Below are 25,034 nucleotides of genomic sequence, written 5' to 3' on the forward strand. Positions count from 1 at the left end.
ACAGACCTTTTGGGGGGACTTCATTCCTTAAGGAGGTGGGATGCAATTTATGGCATCAACAGGAGTCTTCTGCTCCTAAATGTCTGTAGGGCCATTGGCCCTCCTCAAGATCTCCCTTCTCTGTTAGAACTCCAGCCTCCCTTCTTCTTTTTTCCCTTTCTCTGTTTGTCCCTAGGGTGCTGGTAGTTTCTGGTTAAAGCCCTGACTGACTACTCCTTCCTCTCTGCTTCTAGCTCCTTGGAATCTATATCTGGTTCTGAGATATGAACATGACCTCAGGACATGACCGTATCTCTCACACTGGTGGCTTTGCTTGATTCACTGAGATGTTTAGACCCTATTTACATTCAGTTCTTTTTGATTCAATCAAGAGTCTTCTTACCTAAGATAATTACTTTTTAAGTAGCATAGGAGCTCCATTCTTATACTTACAAGTGAGCTACTAAGGATCCTGAGAAATGAATATTAAGTAACCTCATAGGTTGAGAGTGCTCAAGTTTGGGATTTCAGCATCAGCTGACTCAATGAAGCAATATTTCCTTAACAGGATGATTCTGAGAAGAAAAGATGACCACTAACAGGACCACAACAGGGAATAAAGAAAGTCATACTGGCTGACCAGTTATAATCTAAACCTTGTGAGTTGTTTGGACAGTGTGGATCTGAGGTGAGTATGAAATATCTGTCCAAGCAGTACTACAAAATGTATCCAGCAGGAATAGAATTGTCTTTCATGGGAGAGATGTTTTGTGTTTTCTGTATTTTTGAATGCACAAGACTTTGGGGTCTTGTGTAGTACTATGGTGGAAGCATTGTTTTAGAGATGTCAGTGCAGTTACTTTAGGGTGAGGGCAGAGCCAAAGAGGGAAGACACAAAACCTGAATCCTATTTTTGAGGTTAGGGCACCCCTATAATAGATCTAGTCCATGTGATCTGAGACCCTTTTGTTGGGGCCCTCTAGGGTGCAGGGCACACATTTATTTCTGTATGTACGTGTTCTATAACATAATAGGATGTAAGCTTGAAAGCTTATGTTGTTATCTTTGCAACCCCACTACCTAATGTTACCCCTAGAATGCAACCCCACTACCTAGAATAATGCTTTACCCTTATGGTTCATCGATTGATTAGAAACTATGAATATCTTTAAATTCTTGTTTTAATGAAATACAAATATTCCCCACTTACCCTTACAAAAGCTTTAGTGGTGAGTTCCAAAGTATCATCATTCAGTTGGAAAAGATGCTTGGCCTGATTTCCTTGTTTTATGTGTGACAGAGTGTTCTGTAGCTTATTCAGGACTATGCTGAGAGTGACGGAACTTGGTTCTAGTCCCATTTCCTGGGTCTGCTAGCTGGCTGTGTATCTTTGGGCATTTTCACCTAACCACTCTGGGCCTTATGTGTGAAATACAGGGGCTTGGACTAAGTGATATGGATAAATCTTTTCAGCCTTTTTATTCTTTTGAGGTATTTTAAAGAAAACTGGACTGAAAGCGACCTTAGGGATCAGGTTACACTGGAAAGAGTGCCAGGCCTGGAGTAAGGAAGATTCCTCTTTGTGAGTTCAAATCCAGCCTAGCTATGTGACCCTGGGCAAGTCACTTCACCATGATTGCCTCAGTTTCCTCATCTATGAAATGAGCTGGAGAAGAAAATGGCAAACCACTCCAATATCTCTGCCAAAAAACACCCCAATAGGGTTACAAAGAGTCAGACATGACTGAAAAATGACTTAACTCCAATTACATAGATGAGATAAGCTCCCATCAGTTTTTACAAAGTCCCAGTATCAGTTGCAATAACAGACCTGAAAATAACCATTAAAATGCATTGCTAGTCTTAAAGAAGGCTTCCCCCTGAGCCCATCCCCCACAAGAGTCTATATGTCATCACTGAAATCTGTAAGGAAGTCGTGGAGGGGATATTGAATGCCAGTGACTAGGATGATTGACATTGAGGCTCTGAGATGAACGGGAAATCAGACTCCTATGTAGATGGCCATTTACCTTAACTGCCATTTGTAAAAAATGGATTTGCACAGTGTGCTATTGTTTGCTTATTTTCTTCCCATTAGACTGAGACTCTTGAGAGCAGGGACTCTCTTTTAGCTTTCTTTATACCCCTTCCACTTAGGGGGAAGGGCAGAAGGAGAAGGGAACCAGGCACTGAGCTAAGTGCTTTACAAATATCATCTCATTTGATCTTTAGCTTAGCACAGTGACAGGCACATAGTAGGTGCTTAATAAATGTTTGCTAATTGAAAGGAGAATTTATAAATGATTTCAACAGTGTAAATGGAAAAAACACACACACAACCTCAACATCATATAATTATAATGACCAAGCTTAGTCCTAGAGAAGAGCTGAGAAAATGTGCCTCTTTTCCTTATTTGTGGAGATGAGGTACTATGGATGTGGACTATTGCATTGAGGGGTGGGGAACCTTCAGCCTCAAGGGTACATGTGGCCTTCTCCATCCTTGGGTGTGGCCTTTTGACTGAGTCCAAGTTTTACAGAACAAATCCTTCTATTAAGGGAATTTGTTCTGTGAAGTTTGGATTCAGTCAAAGGGCAGTACTTGAGGACCTAGAGGGCCATATGTGCCCTTGAGGCTGCAGGTTCACCCCTGGATACTGTCAGACTCAGTTGATACATCTCCTGGTTTTGATGAACTTTTTTTTCTTTCTTTTTTTAAAAAAAATTCTCTTACAAGGGATTACTTGATTTACTAGGAAGGGAAAGCTATATATTAGGAAATGAAGATGATAAAAAAAAGCTATCAGTAAAAACTCCTTTTTAAAAAAAAAGCTGATTGCCTTTGGGCATATCACTTAATATCTCTGAGTCTCACTTTCCTCATCTGTAAAATCTGGGGTTTGGATTTGATGACTGCTAAGGTCCCTTCCAGTTCAAAATCTGACTCCTTATATGCTAAAGCAACTATATTCCAAATTAAAGGACATATTGTAAGACAAAGAACTCCTTGGACATTGAGTTAACAAAAAATCTGAAATGTTTGCATTGGCTTTCCATGGAAAGAGAAGGGAAAAAAGTTAATTTTTACTAATTCTTTTCCTCCTAAGAACTCAGTATGAATTGTTATGACTGAGAATTCTTGGTATTTTAACAATTGTTTTAAGCGAGGATCCAAGAATATTTGCCTGGTTCCAGACCTGACTCACATCTCCTGACACCTCTTTTGCCAGCAAATCTCCCTTTGAAGTGAATAGGCCCACCCTTCACTAATATATGAGAGATATCATTTGTGGAAGTAAGAAGGGCTTCCAGCAGGGAGGGGAGATTCTGTTTAGACTTTACCTCAGCATACAGACTGCCAAGGAAATGTTCCAGGACTTCATAAATACCACCGTGATTACTACACTCAGGTAGAAGGTTGGGAAAGTGGGGTGTTACATCTCTAAAGGTACACATCTGGTGGTTCCATGTATCTTCAGGGTCTTGTTGGAGTGCTTATGAAAAAATAGAGCCCTAAAACAAATAAACATATATAGTCAAGCCCAACAAATTCTCACATTGGCCATGTCCAAAGGATATATTTCTTGTTCTACACACTGAGCCCATCACCTTTCTATGAAAAGGCTTCATTTCTGGTCCTCTGGAAATCTGGTTGGTCATTGCCTTGAGTAGATTTCTTTATTCTCAGAGTCATTTGTTTTCTCAATGTTGTTGTTAATATATAAATTGTTCTCTTGGTTCTGTTTGCTTCACTCCGAATCAGTTAATGATGAATATAAACATTTATATAGTACTTACATGTGCCAGGCCCTATGCCGAGTGTTTTACAAATATTATCTGATTTGATTCATACACTAACTCTGCAAGGTAGGTGCTGTTATTAATCTCATTTTACAGTTGAGAAAATGGAGGCAAACTGGTTAGGTGACTTGCCCAGGGTCACACAGCTATGTGTTTGAGACTGGACTTGAGACTGGAGTCAGGTCTTCTTGTTTGCCGTACTGTGCCACCTAGCAGTCTCCTCTGAAACTATCCATTTAATCCTTTTTTTTTAATAGCTCAATATTATTCCATTGGGCAGCTAGGTGGCACAGTGGACAGAGTGCTAGGCCTAGACTCAGGAAGACTCATCTTCCTTAGTTCAAATCTGGCCTTAGATTTGAACCAGAAAAGGAAATTATGATTTGAGAATTCACAAAGATGGTGAATGGAACAATAGGCCAGTCAACTGACACGGCCTTTCCAGAGGAAATGGCAGTGTGAATTTGATTATAGGTTATAAAGTAATAGGAGGTAGAAGGGGAAGGTGGATGGTGAGGATATAGAGCAGGGTGGAAAATGACTATGGTGAAGATGAAATTACCTTGTTCCAGGGAGAATGGTGAGATCGAAGGATTTGACCATCACATAAAAACAAAAGAAAGCAAATTGATATGTCCTGTATTAAAAAAACTGCATGAGTCTTGACTCTATATTTCCCTAGTAAAAAAGGTCTGCTTGGGTCTTGGTGCTCTTTGCATCGTGGTCTCCACTGGCCCTAGGCTTTGGTGCTTAGGAAGTGATGGTGACTTGTTTGTCTCAGCTTATTCTCTATGTTCCAGTTTCAAGCTGTGGTCTATCTCCATTCCACCTTCTCCCCATAGAGCTCCAGCTATCAGTAGAGTCTTTGCATTAGATCTGCTTAGGACTCTTTGCTAGTTCATCACCAGCTGTAGAATGTTCCCTTTTGACATCTTTATTCTATCTGCATGACTTCCATAGACTTTCACCATGGAAATCAGAGTTCTACATTTGAGTCTAAAGAAACACCCAGATCATAATCTTTCCTGGCATCCAGAGAGCCAGATATCCCTGCTACTGAGCACAAGGTAGGCTTCTAGGCAAGGTGTTGCTGACAATTGGAATACATCATCAGGTATTCAGTTTTGATGATGCCTTGGAGGATTCTACACTGATTTGCAGTAAGGTCCTGTGGAAAAACATTGGAAGTACCAACAGATTTCTAAGATTGGAGAAGAAGAAACTAGTTTGTATTCTCCTACCATAACCATCTCATCTTCCAGTGACCATACGAACAAGGTGCCAGTGGTGAAGGCCAAGGCTATACATGCCATCAGGAATTCTCTGATTATATAGATCAGACATGAGAACATCCAGCAATTTGAGCAGCAGCCAGGGAGGCCTAAAGGTGCCTAATATGCACCTCATAAAGGCCTCATCACAGAAGAAGCCAGGTGCCATTGTCTGGCAGAGACAGTCCTTAAATGAAAGTCACAAAACGAAGACAGATTGCTTCAGTCCAGTCTATTCCAAGTAGGATATTTCATTCTTCTCCTAAGCAAAAGTTCAGAGGCTAATTTACTTCTACTTCCTTACTTGGCCCAGATGTCAGCAGCATGGATTCTAGAAGTGGAGATAGGAACAGAACTTCATCTGAAAAATGAAACTTTTTTGGACCAAAAGCCCTTCAGAAATCTGACTCAGGCTTCAGTGTCTAGTCCTACAGAGGTATTCAGAAATCATCTCCAATAAAGCTCATGCAGATACAGGATATGAGAGTTGTAGAGGACCTAGCAGCTCTCAAGCCACCTAAGAGGGACCTTCCAGTGATAGGTGGGAAGAAACAACCTCTGTAGGCCCACTATTTCACACCAAAGGATATAAATGTGTTCACTACCACCAGGTCCTAAAACCCCCTTTTCACATGGGCAAAGTTGCTCTTCCTGGTGAACTACTGTTGTATAGAGAAGGTATTGCAGCCTTTCTTTTTCCCATCCACCTTGGACTCAACATAGAAAAAATGTCATCTGTTCACAATTTTCTTGACAGTAATGTGCTTAGGGAGGTGGTGATTCGCTCTTTAAATATTTATAGCAAAGTTTGAATCTTTCTAATGTGGGAAGATCTGTCCTGTAATGACCTAAATTTGCTCTGAATAACCTCTCTAAGTATAGTCAACCACAGCCAACTACTTATCTATAGAACTAGATTGCAGGGGTCAAGTGTACTAATTAAATCTAATTAGACTTTGTTCTGCATATTTATTAAAAAAATGAGAAAATTGATTTTTGTTAACTGCAAATAATAAAGAGATAAATGAAATTTAATTTGCAAAAATAAAATAAATATGTGTGATGGCGGTACTGACCAGTGAGGTCCTAGTCCTTAGAATATATTACTCTGTATTCTTTTCCTGTAGAAGGCTGGTGGTGACTAGGCTTCTGGAAATATGTAATGGAGGGTAGCATGCAAACTGTTTCTAACTGTTTTTTGGTTTGGGGTTTTTGTTTTTTTTGGTAGCTTTACTGTGTGTCAATGAAAAGCCTTTTAATTGGCTACTGACCAGAACTGTATGTGCATACAAAAAGCTCAGACACCTGAACTATCTCTCTCTCTCTTCTTTGAGGGTGATTTAAGCAGAAACAGCTGTGGGCCTCTGAGAGCTTCAGGCCCTCTCTCTTACCCAGCTGCCATGTGACTATGAATGCAAGGCACCTTGGTTTTGTTTGCCTTTTTGTATTTATTCCTTCTTAATCTTGGGATTATGACTTTGTGAGCTTTGAAAGGTTAGAAGAACCATCAGATATCCAGCAACTAGGACTGGTAACAGAGTTTGCCCCATGGTCATAGCAGCCAAGGCTGCTGAGGAGCCTTCCCTGAGGAGCAACGTGTTTGACTCAGTTTGATTTACCCAGAAGCTGAGACACCATGGCATGACAGTAAGATAATGACTCATCCATCAGTTTTACCATACCCCAAAGTGAACCTGGGCAGAATATTTTATAGCAACTACTTTAAATTTGAGTTCACTTTCTCTAGAGAGTGAGGTGTGGAGAGAGGTTGTATTTCCCTTTGGAAAGGCTGTTGTACTTTGATATGTTGGAAGTAAATATTCCTTTGCAAAAGATAATGGATGTTAATTGGTCAGATAATATGGAAGAAATATTAACTGGCAATTGATATTACAGAGGAACACCCTAGATGTTAAGCCCATAAGAATTATGATTATGCCTAGAACTTTGTGGAGAAAAGGGGTAGCCATGTTCTGGAGATCCAGCTTGCCAAGGTGAATGAGGGTCAGAAGAATAAGCCCCAGTGTAGGGGCTACATATGAAAATTGATTTTTACAAAACAACATTCACTTTATAAAAGAATTTCCCTTAGGATTTCTTTGAAAAAGCCAGTTTTGTATATTTAAGATATACATCTATTAATAAAATTGATTTATACAAACTTGTCATATATAACATATACATATATAGACATATATGTTTATACATGTGTGTGTATATGTGTATATATAAAAAGCAAGGCACACCTTGTAGGCTTATCACTCAACTCAGTTTGATTAAAAAATACTTATTAAGTGACTACCTAATGATGGTCACGGTGCTAGTCACTGGAAATTTGTTGTTCATTTTTTAATGGAACAGGACTTGGTACCTACTCTTAGAGAGCTTAAAATCTGTAGTTATGTCCTGATTAGTGGAAATAATGAATCCTGTGAAGTGGTTGAATTATTCAGATTTATACTGAGTATTTCCATCGGATTAGAACCTATCAGCATTGTTTACATATCATTATAACTTCAAATAATGCAAGTTCGAATAACGGCCAACATTGAATGGTATTTATTGTGCTTGTTTGTGTTGTTGGGACCTAGCTGTAGTCTCCTAGGCAACCTAGCACAAGGACTACTCTCAGTTGGTGGTTTGGATGCTTATTTAGAATTTTATTAGTCAAGAAGTATTTATTGTTGACTGCCTGGTGCTTGAGGTAGCTAGGTTGCTCAGTGGATACAGCTCTAGGCCTGGAGTCAGGAAGACCTGAGTTCAAATCCAGCCTTAGACACTCACTGTCTGTGTGACCCTAGGTAAGTCACTTAATCTCTGCTTGCCTTAATCCGCTGGAGAAGGAAATGGTAGACCATTCCAGTATCTCTGCCAAGAAAGCCCCATCTAGGTCAGGAAAAGTCAGATGCAACTAAACAACAACAACATATAAGGTACTTTTGCTCCTGAGTGGTGAGGGGGGTAGGATGGGGGAAGAATCCCAGGAGCATTAGAGGACAGTTTCTACCACTAACAGCTTTTCCCATTAGCTAGGGAGAAGATATTTTTCTCTGACAGTCCTCAAAGCAAAATGATAAGAGTAGCAATTTTTTGGAATGGAAGAGTAATATGGAGAGAAGCTGCTTGGACCTTTGTGTAGACAGCCAGAAGCCACGTGGAGATTGGCAGCCTGTGGACCAGCAAAGAGATTTGATACCTCTGCTCTACAGCAAATGTATTGGAATTGGAAACAGAGAATTTGAAATGTAGATTCTGCACTTCAATGCCATCTTCTTCTTCAGGGACAGCTAGGTGGCACAGCAGATAGAGTTAAAATCCAGCCTCAGACTCTTAATAGCTATGTGACCCTGGGCAAGTCACTTAACCTCTGTAAGCCTCAGTTTCCAAATCTGCAAAACAGGAATGATAATAACATCTGCCTTGCAGGGTGGTTGTGAGGATCAAATAAGATAATAATTTTAAAGCACTTAGCACAGTGCCTGGCACATTGTAGGAGCTATGTAAATACTACCTATTATTATGATCCAAGCGTATTCTTCAGCTACAGAGACTGAGCCTATGCCTTCATTGCCACAGTTATCTTTTTTGGAGATGCTGTTTTTCTAGGCTAATAAGTGCTAAGACATGTTTTTCTATATACTTGGCTTTTCAATTCTGTCCTAATTAAGTCTTTCACTATTTCAGTATATATTTCCTGTCTAGCCTATTAGCAAACTGGATATACAGATCTGATATGCTATGTGATTTTTAAAGTTCCTAGTCTCAGATTGGTAGGGGGGCTTAAGACAGATGAGTTCATCATAACCCTCCATATTTACCCATACGCTGAGCAGAAGTCTGTGTGGAATCCAGGGTTGAGTAGTACACAAGCTACTCTTGGATATTTTAAGGATCTATGATTTCATCATTGTGGTTACTCTCTCCACCAACACAGACCACAGTCACTTTATTAGCTAATACATGGTCTTTCTAAGTTGCTGGGACCAAAAAGTCATTACCCTGTGGTCAAGCTGATGATAAGCCTCTCTGAACTTAGCTCCACTGGTCTTCAGATAAAACATACAATTTATCACTGTCCTCATACTCAAAGTCTCTTCACTCTGGAGAGTCCTTCAATATTGGCATTAGGCTGGCATATTTTTTAAGAACCTAGGGTCACCTTCATGGCATTGTAAGGGTGAGGGTCTATCCCACTTTAATTAAACAGAGAGTCCAGACTTCTTGATTGAGTTGATTAATTAATCAAAAGTGCAAACTAGGCGTGAACAGGTCCTCAATCTAGTTGGCTAGAGGGAAGAATTTTGATCAAACAATGTTATAAGTCAGTAGTAGGGGTGTATAGAGTGTTGGGGGGGGTATACGGGATGTTCAGGGAAAACTAGTACTTTTGGTGCTTTTCAGGGCTGCTCATCTACCTTTGGTGTTGACCTTCACCCAGCTCTCACCTGTGGCTCCAAGAAGCTGTAGCATGTGCAACAGTCACACCTTTGTAAAATGGTCTCAGCACATGGGCTAAACCAGATTGAGGGTAAGCAGCAGGCCTCAAACCCCTTAATAAGTCAAGGGGGGTTGTCTGCCCTAAGCATGTGGAATGAGCAGATGAGAGCACTTTGTTTCAACAGCCATGAAGGTAGCTGAAGCACGTGCTGTGGAGCACTGGGGCTTGGTCAGACATTGAAAACATCAAGGTCATCTGCTGCATCCCAGGCCATCTCCAGTCATCTTGACTTTTGTCTTGCCACTGGACTTTGATGACTCAGAAAGAGAGAGAGAGGGTGATGACTTTGTGTGACTCTGCCTCACTTAAATCCAATTCATGATTAAGTCAAGACATCACCCATGATATCATTGGTCCTCTTTGAAAGGAAGGACAAACAGCATCAGTGGTGTTAATGCTCAAATAGAAAAGGATCTTTGCTCTAGGAAACTGATTGAGAAACCCACAAACTAATATGATCTATGTAATATTGCATTTTTATTTATTTTATTAAACACTTTCCAATTACATTTCCATCCGGTTCTATGCCCTGGCATTTTGGCCTGCTTGACACCTACCTGCCTAATGTATGACACCTCTGCTCTACAGCAAATGTATTGGGATTGGTTTTAAAAATCAAACATACCTCTAGGCCTATGCATATTATAGAAAGTTAGTTTGGAATTAAAGATTCCAGCAATAAGCCGGTCTAGTGGTGGTTGAGGGAATTGACCTAGGTGAGGCTTGGCAGGAGAAGATTGAATTTTCTCTCTGTCTCCTCCTTCCCCAAGTCTTCCCTAGAGGATGATTTTGTGAACTTTGGAAGGTCAGAAAATTTGTTCTTCCCATTGACGTTCAGCAGCAATGGATAAAAGCAATGTCTTGCCATCAGAGCAGAGAGACACACTGAGAACCAAACCAGGCCCACTAAGGAAAGGCAGCTTTGGGACTCTTAAGGGAACTAACCGTTAGAGCTCTCAGTAAGCTATATCTGAAAGGAATTTCACGAGCACTCCAGGAAAGGAGAAAACAATTTTCAGTAACCACAAACTGTAAGTTACCCTTTTGCCACATGTTCTCTCTAAACTTGTGGCCATTCTCCCAAGGGACATTGTATAGGCAAAAAGAGAGTCTGTCCAAGGTTTGGGAGAGAGGCTTTTGTAACTTTGTTCCTTGTCATACCTGCTGAGCAAATATCCCTTTGTAAAAGCTGATCAGTATCACCTGCTTAATTGATATTTGAGGAACCAAGAAAATGAGAGTTTGTGAGTGACATTTCTGGAAAAATCCAGCCCGAGACTGATTTCAGAAAAACCTAGAAAGACTTACACAAACTGATGCAAAGTGAAATGAGCAGAACCAAGAGAACACTGTATACAGTAACAGCATAGTGTCATAACAGTCAAACCACCAAACTATTCAAAATAACAAACACACCATGTTGTGTACCGAGTGACACTCAAAAAATGAAATTGGTTAAACTCTAGTGGACATGAAAAGATTGGGTACTGATGTGTGAGGCATTTCTGAACCAAAAGTCTATATTCAGACTGTTAACTCCTTAGAGCATACATCAAAATCAGTACTAAATTTGTAGATAAAAACAAGAAGATATAGCAAGTAACCAAGACAACTAAAGTCGTTGTTGGGGGAAGCTAAGTGGCTCAGTGATTAGAGTGGAATGCAATCTTTTAAAGTACGTATCATAAAAATAGCTAGCATTTATATAATAAATATATAATTAGGTAGATGGCACAGTGGATAGTGTGCTAGACCCGGAGTCAGGAAGACCTGAGTTCAAATCCAACTTACTAGTTATGTGACCTTGGGCAAGTCACTTCACCCTGTTTGCCTCAGTTTGTCATTTGTAAAATGAGCTGAAGAAGGAAATGGCAAACCACTCCAGTGTCTTTGCCAAGAGAACTCCAAATAGGGTCATGAAGAGTTGGATGTGACTGATAATGATAGAACAACAATAAGAGAACTACAGCCTGAGCTACTTAAATAAGCTATTGTTACAAAAGAAAGAAAAGGAAATGGATAAGAAAATAGACAAGGGCACAGACTGTCACCATTTCCTAAGTTTCATTCAAAGCTTTCTATAAACTTGCTTTTTCTTCTACTGCATCTCACTATTTTGTGAGTCATACTGCTATAATATTATATAGAGGAATGATGGAAGATTATAAACAGTATCCAGGAATGTGCTTGTGAATGTTTAACAACTGACTCGTATGATCTGACACAGTTTTAAGTTTAATCTGTAGTATTAACATATTTTTCCACCACTTTCTTAAGGCTAGCCAGTCAACAAAATGATAAATCAAGCCCTGATTTGCTGACTTCTGAGGTATAAATGCTCACACTAAAAATTCAACAATTGGGTCTCACGAGCTAGTTTGAGCTAGCTCCAGCACACCACTCATATGACTCGTAAATTACTGAAAAGCAGTTGAGAAAAAAGGCAAGTTTATAAAAAGCTTGGCATGAGACTCAATACTGGCAGCATTTAAAGATGAAAACGAAAGGCAGGCAACAAAGTGGGCCGCTCGGTGGTGCAGTGGATAGAGCACCGGACCTAGAGTCAAGAGGAGCTGAGTTCAAATGTAGCCGCGGACACTTGCTGGGTAACCCTGGACGAGTCACTTAATGCTGTTTGCCTCAGTTTCCTCATCTGGAAAATGAGCTGGAGAAGGGAATGGCAAACCACTCCAGTATTTTTGCCAAGAAAACCTCAAATGGGAGGGTGAAGAGTCGGCCACGCCTGAACAACAGACAACAAATAGACGAGAAATGCATGTAACTGGGGGACTTTTGACCAGTGGGAAACAGTTCCTCTTTACACACAAAAGAGATGTCTTTGTTTCCATAACAAAATTTTTCCAGTGACAAAGCATTTGTCCTCTACCACTATATCAAGGAAGTAGATGTAACACCAAAGTAAACAAAGACATGAAAATGGGCTAGACCCAGTATGTACAGAAAAAGTTCGTGTTGGAGAGCACAGTTCTGAGGATGTTAAAGGATCATTTTTCAAAGTATCTGAAAAAAAAAGGATATCCCAAAAGTTTGAGGTGGGGAGTGGGGGGGGAAGGAGGGGGGGAGGAGAGAGAAGAGCATACCTTATTACTGTAAAAAGGTGACCAAGAAAATATTAATAATTATAAAATAGTAATAACTCATATACTTACTTCCCTATCCTTTACAAAATCTTGAGAATAACCTATCAACATAGTTAGGATATTTCTGATGAAGGGTTGGGTAAGGAACAAATAAGTTTTCCTAAACAATAGTCTGTATTATAACAATATACCATTGTCTACAATGTATAACAATATTATATTACATCAATATACTGTTGTCTACAATGTATAACAATATACAGTGTCTAAAATGTAGTCTACTAAAGACTACCTCTTTATGCTTACAAAAATGTGTAACTTTAATAGTTCTGCCCCCACACTACACCCCTGCAGATGAGTTCACTGAGACTGAGCAGGGCTAAAGAACTTGCCTATGGTTCTATAGAGGTATTCAGTACTGGCTTCATGAATTGAACTGAGGTCTTTTGACTATAAGTCAAAAATGTAGCTAGGTGGCACAGGGGATAGAACAGTGAACTCGGAATTGGGAAGACCTGAGTCTTCCTATGGCCACTAATTTGCTGTGTGACCTTGGAGAAATCACTTAACCTCTCTCAGCCTCAGTTTTCACATCTGTAAAATAGGGATGAAAATACAAGTTCATGGGATTGTTAGGAGGATTAAATGAGATAATATTTGCAAAGTACTTTGCAAACCATAAAGTATTATATTTTTGTTGTTTGATTATTTCAGTCATGTCTAACTCTTTGTGACCCCATTTGGGGTTGTCTTGGCAAAGACACTGAAGAGGTTTGCCATTTCCTTCTCCAGTTCATTTTACAGATGAGGAAACTGCCAGGGTGAAGTGACTTGGCCAGGGTCACACAGCTAGTAAGTGTCTGAGACTATTTAAACTCCAGGCCCTGCACTCTATCCACTGTGCCACCTAGCTAAATATGCATTTATTATACAAATGCTAGCTATTATTATAATATATATTTTAAAAGACTGCATTCCAGCCACTGCTAGCAAACTTTTGTCCCTCTGATTCTCTTTGGAAAGAACGTGCCTGGGGTCAAAACAAAGAGTTTTTGGCAGGTGATAGAATATTGCTGAGTCTACAGGTAGCAATTTGTTCAACAGCTGCTCTTTAGTTGTTGCTATTATTTAATTGTTGCTACCTATTATGTATTCACTGACCTATTTTTATAGCTTTCACTTATAATGTTGATGGGATTGTTCAACTCTTGGCAGGGGCTAGTACCAGAAGTAGTAATCCAGGAGCTGCTATTCTCCACTTCTCTTAGGCCAGTGGTACTTGTTGAAATGTTGTATCTTCCATCATTAACAAATCCAGGATCTGTGATGGCACAGAAGCTGTGTGTGTGTGGTAATTTTGAAAAAAGCACACACACACAACCCAATTCTCCTCTCCTGAACATAAAACAGATTCTTCTTGGATTTTTCTAATTACAAACTTCTCCTTTAAATTTTCCTTACCTCATGAGCTAGCAGCAACTCATTTCTCTGAGCCAGTGGAGAGAAACAGTGAGGCAGAAGGGCTTTATTAGAGACACTTAATAGATGTTTGCTGAATTAAATTGAATGAAATAACCTATTCTAGTACTAAACTATACCCTTTCAGGAAATTATATCCTTAATGTTACAGCCCTTATTTTCTCTTGTTAGTAAAAATGGAGAAGAGTTACCAATATATCTATTTTAATAGATTACTGGCATGTAGTAGAAGTGGTCCTTCTTCCCACTCCCACCACCACCCTCACTTCCTGTCCCTTTCCACAGGGGCATAAGAAGAAAGGAGTTCATCTGCAGAGTGGGTACAGAATCTGATGACCATCGGGGAAAACAATATGCCATCTGAGGTTCTGGGCCCAAGGTATGAGCCCCGCTTGCACAAGATTAAAGATTCACTTTTCCAGGATGCTTAGTGACCCATGGGCAGGCACTGGTTAGAGAAGAGAAAAGGAAGGAGGACACCAGAGAAGGGGGAGAGAATATGTGGACTATTATTACTTTCTATTGCTTTACTTATGAAGCAAAAGTTCCGTGGTCTACATGTAATGAGGCTTTGATGGCTCACTTTTGGTGAATAGAATTGACTCTGATGGCTAACAAAATGACCATTCATGATTCCAGAGGACCAGTGATGAAACATACTGTCCATTGCAAAGTGATGATAGTTTTAGGGTTTGGAATGAGACATACACGTGTATTTGTGTGTAGATAAACATATGTATATGTGTTTATATACAACCAATGAGTGAATTTGCTTGTCTTGATTATGAGTATTTGTCACAAGAAGTTTGATTTTTTTTCTTTCCAATGGGGTTGGGTTGGGTGTTTTTTTGGGGGGGTTGCTTTTTTTTGGTGAGGCAATTGGGGTAAAGTGACTTGCCCAGGGTCACACAGCTAGTGAGTGTCATATGTCTGAAGCTAGATTTGAACTCAGGTTCTTCTGACTCCAGGGCCAGTGCTCTATCCACTGTGCCACCTAGCTGCCCTTCAATGGGGTTGGGTTGTGAGAGGGAGAAAAAATAAATTTCTGTTCTTTTAGAAAGAATAGAGAGGTGGTGGTGGAGGAGTGATGCAACAGATGTGAAAGGTGGCATGAGCTTTCATGAGCTTTCATAACCTCACATGAGGTTACTGTATTATAAGTTTTACTTAACTGTTTCGCTTTGTTACAAGATGGAGTAATTTTTAAATTTTTGTAGTGTAAAAACAATACATCAATAAAACTGAAAGTGTAAAAGAAAAAGAAAAAAGAAGTGGTAGCAGCAGGAGGGATGGGGACAGAGCACTCGATGGGCCAAGAACTGAGAAAGAAACACCAACAGCCAGTGATTTTCCTTACGGAAAGGAGAAGGAAGGGCTTCCTCTTTGGGTACTATAAAGGGGCAGTTCAATCACTACCTTCTACGTGGTGAGGGAGGAGGGGGAAAGGAATAATACCTCAACTGGATCTTGAATCCAAATTTCATTTGTTCTGTGAAGTTTGGATTCAGTCAAAGGGCTGGACTTGAGGACCTAGAGGCCCACATGTGGCTTCAAGGGCCCTGGTCTAGGCAATTACAAAAATAAATAAATAGACAGTCAGACAGACAGACAGATAGATAAATCTAGCCCTGATATTGTAGCATTTACTGATTTCTGAGTTGTAAATGCTCGTCCTGAAAATTTAACAAGCAGCAGTCCAATACACCACTGAAATGAACACTTAAACACCTAAGTTCATTTCTGTCCTGAATAAACATGCTATGTTTCTAAACTTAATGGTGGACTTGGTTTGCTAGCAAATGTGGCCATGAACTTTCTGGATACCGGCTAACTTCAGAAGTTCCAAGAGTTATCTGGTTGGGAGCAAAATGAGGTGCAGAAGTTAATAATCATAAAGAATCCTTATAGATTCGTAAACCCATCTGATTGTGCAATAGGATAGTTCTAGAAACAGTCATCAGGTTAGAAATGAAAAAAAGATTAGAAGAAAATTTAAAAAATGCACCAGCTTCTGTTTGACCTATTCAAATGAGCCAGCAATACTAAATATTGGGAAATAGAAAAAAAACCATATTGGCCTTTATTATCATCATTTCCTATAAAAGCTTAACCACTGTAAAGCAGTGGCCACAAGAAGCAGTGCTATTAGTCAGCAAACACAATATCCTTGCTAAAAAAGAGATGCATGGAAGTCAAAGGCAAATTGAATTAGAGTACAAACTAAAAAAAAAATCAGAGGATGATGATGAAAGATTATGGGCAATACTGACTCAAAACAGCAAGATATCATAGAAGTGGAAACAAGTCTCCAGAGTTTTTAAAAAAGTCTACAGATAAGCTAAGTCAGAGACTTGAGTGGTGTTCCATGATGAAGGGGAAAAGGACAGTCATTTATTTATTTATTTATTTATTTATTTTTATTAATTTATTTTGATTTATCAACAATCACTTCTATATGCTTTTGAGTTTAAAAAATTTCTCCCCCTTCCTCCCCACCACCCTCTCCAAGATGGCACTCAATTTGATATAGGCTATGTATATACATTCTTAATAAACATATTTTCAGATTAGTGATGTCATAAGTAAAAATTAGAACCAATAGGAGGAACCACCAGAAAGAGGAAACAAAACTCGACAAGAGAAAAAAAATAGCAAATAGTATGCTTCCATATGCATTCAAATTCCATAGTTCTTTCTTTGGATGTGGATAGCATTTTCTATCACGAGGCCTTTGGAGATGTCTTAGATCCTTGTATTGCTGGGAAGGGTTAAGTTTGTCAATATCAGTCATCACACAACGTGGCTGTTATTGTGTGCAACGTTATCTTGGTTCTGCTCACTTCACTCAGCATCAGACCATACAAATCTTTCCAGGTTTTTCTGAAGTCAGCCTGTTCATCATTTTTTACAGCACAATAGTATTGCATTACATTCATATTCCACAACTTGCTCAGCCATTCCCCAATTGATGGGCATCCTCTCAATTTCCAATTCTTTGCCGCCACAAAAAGAGCTGCTATGAATATTTTTGTACACGTGGGTCTTTTTCCCATTTGTATGATCTCTTTGGGATATAGCCCTAGAAGTGCTATTGCTGGGTCAAAGGGTATGCACATTTTTATAGCCCTTTGAGCATAGTTCCAAATTGCTCTCCAAAACTGTTGGATCAGCTCATAACTCCTCTAACAATGCAGTAGTGTTCCACTTTTCCCACATCTTCTCCAACTTTTATCATTTTCTTGTTTTGTCATCTTGGCCAATCTGATAGGTATGATGTGGTACCTCTGGGTTGTTTTGATTTTCATTTCTCTAATTAATAGAGATTTAGAGCATTTTTTCATATGACTATAGATGGCTTTAATTTCTTCATCTGAGAACTGCCTGTTCATAACCTTTGACCATTTATCAATTGGAGAATGACTTGTATTCCTATAAATTTGACTTAATTTTCTATATATTTTAGAAATGCGGCCCTTATTAGAGACACTGGTTGTAAAAATTTTTTCCCAATTTTCTACGTTCCTTCTAATCTTAGTTGCATTGCTTTGTTTGTGCAAAACCTTTTCAATTTAATGTAATCAAAGTTATCCATTTTGCTTTTTGTAATGTTCTCTATCTCCTAAGAACGGGTATTTATTAAGGTCAGCTAGGTTCCAGGAGCTGTGCTAAGTGCTTTACAAATATTATTTCATTTGATCCTCATAACTACCCTAGGAGGCAGGTGCTATTATTATCCCCATTTTGCAGTTGAGGAAACTGAGGCATAGAGCAGTTAAGTGACTTTCCCAGGATCACACAGCTAGTAAGTTACATGAGGCCAGATTTAAACTTATGTCTTGCTGGTTTATTAACAGACATGGCGATGAATGTTCTAGATACGAGCTGACTTCAGAAATTCCCACAGTTATCTAGATGGGAGCAAGATGAGACACAGGAGTCATTATTCATAAAGAATTATTATTCCTCTAACACTGTTAGGTTAAGTGAATTGCCTTCAGGTCACATAGCAGCAGGACTTAAAGCTAGTTCTCTCTGGCTTCAATTATCCATTTTGAATGGAAATATCCATTCGCTATCCATTACACCACACTGTCTGCCTACTTGAAAAGGAAATCATCTAAGAAATGTATGCTCAAAAAGGGGAGTAGGCTGGCCATGTAGAGAGGAGATATAGCAGATAATAATAGTAAATTTTATATTGTTATTGTTGTCATTTTCAACTCTTCGTGACCCCATTTAGGGTTTTCTTGGCAAAATATTGGAGCGGTTTGCCATTTCTTTCTCCAGTTCATTTTATAGATGAGGAAACTTAGGTAAACAGAGTTCAGGGGCTTGCCCAGGGCCACACAGCTAGTAAGTGTCGGAGGCTGAATTTGAACTCAGGTCTTCCGGATTCTAGGCCTGGCACTCTGTTCACGTATGTGTGTGTGTGTGTGTGTGTATATATATATGTATATATATATATATATATATATATACAAAAACCATTCTCTAATAGATAAGTGGTCAAAGATTATAAGCAAGCAGCTCTCAAAAGGATTGCACACTCTTAAGATCCTTCCAAATCACTCGTAGTAAGAGAAATGCAAATCAAAACAACTCTGAACTTTCACCTCATACCCTGCAAATTGGCAAATATGACAAAAGATAAGAATAGTCAGTATTGAAAGGATTGTCAGAATATAGCCACACTGGTGTATTCTTGGTGAAGTTGTAAATCAATACAACCATTCTGGAAAGCAATATATAATTATGTCAATTAAGTAACTAAAATGTCCATATCTTTTGACCCAGACATTCTACCATTAGAAGGCCCCTGATTGTCCCTATGCAAAACAAAATATTTACAGCAGCAATTCTTGTTTTGGCAAAGAATTGGAAACAAAGTAGATGTTCAACAATTGAGATAGCGGATAAACCAATGGTACATGAATGTAATAGAATATTACTTTGCTGTAAGAAATTACAAATACTGGGGGCAGCTAGGTGGCACAGTGGATAGAACACTGGCCCTGGAGTCAGAAGGACCTGAGCTCAAATATGGTCTCAGAAACATAACACTCACTAGCTGTGTGACTCTGGTCAAGTCACTTAACCCCAACTGCCTCATCAAAAAACAAAAACAAAAAAACCAAAAAAAAGAAATGACAAATACATGCATGTTGAGTACAGAGAAACATGGAACTGATGTAGAATGAAGTCAGCAGAGCCAAGAAAACATTCAATGCAATGATTACAATAATGTAAACAGAAAGAAGAACCACGAAATAATCTAAAGTGAATGCAAAATTACAAAGAACAAGCTTGGCTTCAAAGAAGAGGTATGAGAAGGCACTCCCCTCCCCCCCACACAACCCTTTTGCAGATGTGGGACATACATGAGTGTGCAACATTGCACATATTTGTTGATTCATGGGTAGGGACTATCTTTTGACTCATTGTATTCCCGGGTAGTTGATTGATCAGTTTTGATGATTTTTTTCTCTTATTTTTCTTCTGTCTTAAAAAAAATTGTCATATGGAATGGCTCTCTGGGAGAGGGGGACAGTGAAGGGGAAGGATACTGGGGCAATTTTTGGTGATGTAAAAAAATTCATCAATAAAAATTGTTTAAAAGAAGGAACATTTCTCTCCTTGCTCCTTATACTATTTGTAATAACTTCTTATATTACTTTAAGTTTACCTAAAATGATACCTTTCCCACCAGTAATTCTGTAGGAAGCTTGCAACTATTTCAAACCACCTTTTGTTAAAAATTCAAGCCGCACCAAAGTGGAAGCTTTTAAACAAACTTCAGGAAGGTTTGTAGGTGGGTGGATTTTTTTGGGTACAGAAAGTTAAAATGGCTTAATAGTCTTGAAAACTATAATTAAGTTACACCTAGGGTCATTCTTGCCCAGGTTAAATGATCCTAGATCTTTTGTCTGTTCCACAGGGACATACATTTTCAACCCCTTTCTGGAGGTCCCCAGAACCTTTTCTAAGGCAGTAAGGTAAGGAAGGACCATTGGTTGGCATGGGTGCAGGGGCATGGGCTCTGTAGATGGCAATGGTGACGAGGGATAGCCACTTGAGAGGTTTCCAAACCCAATCCATGGCAGGGTCGGGATGGAGGTGGGTTGTCAGAAAAGCTAGGGCAGCCTCCTCACTTGGGAGACTGAGAGAGAAACCCACCTAGGTCAGTGTTAATGGAGAAATATAGCAAAAGTCCTTGATATCAATATTTAATCAAAATTCTTTAATATCACCTTGCCTGTAGGCAAAGAGAAAAAGAAGAGAGAAGAAAGAGAGAAGCCCAGGCCAACAGGGCTCCTAAAATCCCAGTTTCCACCTCAATTTCAGTTTAGCATAAGGTTTGGAAAACAATTAGAGCAGTCCAGAAGGGATTTTTGCTTTAAGAGGTGCCACCCCTTCCATGAATAATAATAGCTCACATTTCTCTGGCCCAGGAGGCTTACAAAGCACTTTCTTTGCCTTTTTCTTTTCAGTGAGACATTGCCATTATACAATTTAAATTTACATACATTTAATCTGAGGTGCTAGGAGTCCTAGTGACTCACCTAGGATCACACAGTGACTCAAATATAATGTCATTTGAAGCCAAATAATCCATTGCACCCGGACTGCCTCCCTGGTTTTGCATTGAAGCCTTTCCTGAAGGATCCAGATCAGGGGTTCTTAACCTTTTATGTGTCATACACCCCTTTGACAGTCTACTGAAATCTAAGGATCTGACTTCTCAGAGTGCTTTCAAATGCATTAAAAATGCACAAGACTATGAAGAAAAAACAATCCTATTGAAATAGCTATCTGGATGTTAAATGGACAAAAACAAAACCCAAGTACCCAAACTCCAGGTTGAGAATTCCCAGGTGAAGATGACTTGTTCCTTTTCAAATTTCTCCTAGCATTTTGTCTGGACTTCTTTGTATTTAGCTTTATATTTAACTCTGAGAGTAAGTCTTGAATAGAGTGCTGGAATACTGCCTTCACTCTGTCAATTATTTCGTATTTATCAGTTATATAGCCTGCTTTGTATATATTTGTTTGCACGTTGTCTTCCCCATTAGATTGCAAGCTCCTTGAGGGAAGGGACCAATTTTTGCCTCTTTTTAGCACAGTGCCTAGAACATAGTAGGAGATTAATAAATGTTTATTGTTTGACTGAAGAAAGATATGGGTTTGAATCTGGCCTTGGACACTACAGCTGTGGCCAGGGGCAAATCACTTACCCTCTCTGGGGCTCAATTTCTTCATTTGTAAAATGAGAGACTTGGATTAGATGATTTCTAGGGTCCCTTTCAACCCTAAATTCATGCTCCTATGTCAGTCAATAAATAAGCATTTATTAGATACTTACATTGTGCTAAGGTATGGGGATACAAAGAAAGGCAAAAACATTATCCCTCTCCTCAAGGAGAGCACACTCTAATGGGGGAACAGGGAAAATAAACAGTGCCTCCGATGTACCAGATGCTGTACTAAGTGTTTTGCAAATATTGCCTCATTTGATCCTCAGAACAACCCTATTAGATAGGTACTTTATCACTTTACAGTTGAGGAAACTGAGGCAAACAAAGGTAAAGGGACTTGCCTAGGACATACAGCTAGTAAGTTTCTGAGGCTGGATTTGAACTCAGCTCTTCCTGATTCCAGGCTCAGTGCTCTAGCCACTGTACCACCTTGCTGCCTGTAAACAGGGGAGACAACATGCTTCGTACGTGCAAGATATGCAGGATAAATAGGAGGTAGTCTTAGAGGGAAGGCGAAGGGAGGAGAGAGGGGAGGGGAAGGTGGATCGGTAAAAGCCTCCAGAGGTAGGCAGCATTAAGCTGAGTCTTGAAGGAAGCCAGGAGGCTGAGGTGAGGAGAGAGTGTTCCAGGCAGGAGGGGGACAGCCTAGTGCAGAGACAGACTCGGGAGATGGAGTGTCAGCAAGAATCACTCTCCCTTATATCATAGCTACCAAATGGTGCCTTGGTTTCCATGACTGCAGTGCCTCAAGAGAGGATTCCCAACTCAGCCCAGAGCAGCTACCTACCCGCTGGTGGATTTAAGAGCAAAGCTCCACCACCTCACCCTCTTCTGTGGGCTTGTCCCCTGTGACTCAGGCAGCCTCAAGCTTGGACTCGCAGCAGGAAGAAGGAAGGATCCCCGCCCCTCCTTCATGGGCATGGCGGCATGGCCACTTGGACACATATGCTTCCTGGGGCAGTGTGAGCCTGACATTGGCCACGTCTCTGGCTTCCTCTTCAGCTTTGTGTTTTCCTTGAGAGATGATATTTCTAGCCTGACTAGCTACTAATTTGTGAGTTTCAGAGGTTGGGGTTCCTGGTGAGGTGTCCACTGATTGCTCACTGGGAAGTGCTTGGAGCACTCTGGGAGAAGAAAACACCACAATTAGGAGACACTGCCAGGAGATTGCTATAATTTTAAGGGCTAGGACAGCCCAAGATATGACCTGACTCTCTATCCTCCCCACCCCACCCCACATAAGCTTTTCCCTCCCTTTTTAGATAATAGATTGAAAGTAGGACATGAATCAAATCTAGATATGTTTGTATCTCCCCTCCTCCCCCCACCCCCATTTATGTGAGGCAATAGATGAAATGACCTCAGAGATTCCTTCATCCTCTGAGTCTGATTCTATGGATCTCATTTCACACAGACTTTTCTAGTTTTCCAAGGTTTATTCACATTTAACTTCTTCCATCACCAGCTCATAGGATCATAAATGGAGAGTTGTAAGGATCCTTGGAGGTCATCTAATATACCTCCTTATTTTTTACAAATAGGAAAAGTGAGCTCCAGGAAAGTTAAAGGATTTTCCCAAGGTTACTCAGGTAGTTAGGGTCAGAGGTGGGATTTGAACCATAGTACTCCAATCAAAATCCTAATGTCATTGGCAAATAATGAATATTCTATTCATTAGGGTCAGGCCTGATTCAGTGGGTACTATGTTACATAAGGTTTGATGTTGGAATGAAGTAAGACACTTATCTAGCCTCATCTCCCCAGGTAAACTTCTCTGGTCAGCAGGGCAATGTGGTAACTTAAATGGACTTGTGACATGCACTGTCTGAAGAGCTCTCCACATGAGTGGACCTTTCTATGACCAAATGACCAGAAAGTCAAGTCAATATGGTCAGAGGCTACCAGGAAACTGTATCAAGGGAGGCATCGTTTGAGCCTTAGCCCCCTGGACCTATCAAATCTTAGGGGCAATTTTGTCACCTGTCAAGGAAATACAAACCTAATTTACATGGGGAAAAGGATTAGGATGTTGCTCCTACAATACTCCGCCCTTGAAGATAAGTCTTTTTTTTTCTTTTTTTTAAAATATAAGTTTATTTATTTTTAGTTTTCAATATTCACTTCCACAAGTTTTTGAGTTCCAAATTTCTCACCTCCCCCACCCCTTCTGAATACCCCTTCCCCTGGTCTGCCTTCTCTTCTATCTCTCCCCCCTCCCTTCTCTTATCCCCTTCCCCTTCTGTTTTCCTGTAGAGCAGGATAGACTTCTGTACCCCATTTCCTGTATTTCTTATTTCCCAGTTGCATGTGAAAACATTTTTTTAAAAAAACATGTGTTTTTAAAACTTTGAGTTCCAAATTTTCTCCCTCCCTCCCTCCCCATCCACCCTCATTGAAAAGGCAAGCAACTCAATATAGGTTGTACATGTGCAGTTATGTAAAACACTTCCATAGTAGACATGTTGTGAAAAACTAACTCTATTTCCCTTAATCCTATCCTGCCCTCCCATTTATTCTATTCTTTCTTTTGACCCTGTCCCTCCTCAGAAGTATTTGCTTCTGATTACCCTCTTTCACAATCTGCCCTCCTCTCTATCACCCCCCTGCTCTCTTGTCCCCTTCTCCCCCTATTTTCCTGTAGGGTAAGACAGATTTCCATACCCAATTGAATGTGTATGTTATTCTCTCCTTAAGCCAAATCCTATGAGAATAAGATTCACTCATTCCCTCTCACCTTCCCCTGTTTCCCCTCCACTGTGAGAGACTTTTCTGTTTTTTTTGTGAGATAATTTACCCCATTCTACCTCTCCCTTTCTTCTCCAGTATCATCCTCTCTCATCCCTTAATTTTATTCTCCAGATATGACCCCTTAATCTTCAACTCACCCTGTGCCCTCTATCTATCATATATACATACATACAATTTTTTTCCTTCAACTACCCTAATACTGACAAAGTTCTCATGAGTTACAAATATCATCTTTCCATGCAGGAATGTAAACAGTTCAATCTTAATAAGTCTCTTATGATTTCTCTTTCCTGTTTACCTCTTCATGTTCCACTGGAGTCCTGTATTTGAAAGTCAAATTTTCTGTTTAGCTCTGGTCTTTTCATCAGGAATGCTTGAAAGTCCTCTATTTCACTGAATGACCATTTTTTCCCCTGAAGGATTATACTCAGTTTTGCTGGGGAGGTGATTCTTGGTTGTAATCCTATCTCCTTTGCCCTCTGGAATATTATATTCCATGCCCTGCGTCCTTTAATGTAGAAGCTGCTAAATCTTGTGTTATCCTGATTGTGTTTCCACAGTACTTGAATTGTTTCCTTCTGGCAGCTTGTAATATTTTCTCCTTGACCTGGGAACTCTGGAATTTGGCTATAATATTCCTAGGAGTTTTCCTTTGGGGATCTCTTTCAGGAGGAGATCTGTGGATTCTTTCAATTTCTATTTTGCCCTCTGGTTCTAAATATCAGGGCAGTTTTCCTTGATAATTTCTTGAAAGATGATGTCTAGGCTCTTTTTTGATCATGGCTTTCAGATAGTCCAATAATTTTTAAATTCTCTCTCCTGGATCTATTTTCCAGGTCAGTTGTTTTTCCAATGAGATATTTCACATTGTTTTCTAATTTTTCATTCTTTTGGATTTGTTTTA

General features: G+C 39.7%; 1 pseudogene; it reads left to right on the forward strand.

Annotated features, from left to right (window-relative positions):
- The first annotated feature begins 4,802 nt into the window (after positions 1-4,802).
- On the forward strand, positions 4,803-5,615 carry LOC110222015 (putative monooxygenase p33MONOX pseudogene; annotated as a pseudogene).
- The last annotated feature ends 19,419 nt before the right edge of the window (positions 5,616-25,034 follow it).

The sequence above is a fragment of the Phascolarctos cinereus genome, unplaced genomic scaffold (genome assembly GCF_003287225.1).
Source record: "Phascolarctos cinereus isolate Bilbo 61053 unplaced genomic scaffold, phaCin_HiC Scaffold_4;HRSCAF=312, whole genome shotgun sequence".
NCBI lineage: Eukaryota > Metazoa > Chordata > Mammalia > Diprotodontia > Phascolarctidae > Phascolarctos > Phascolarctos cinereus.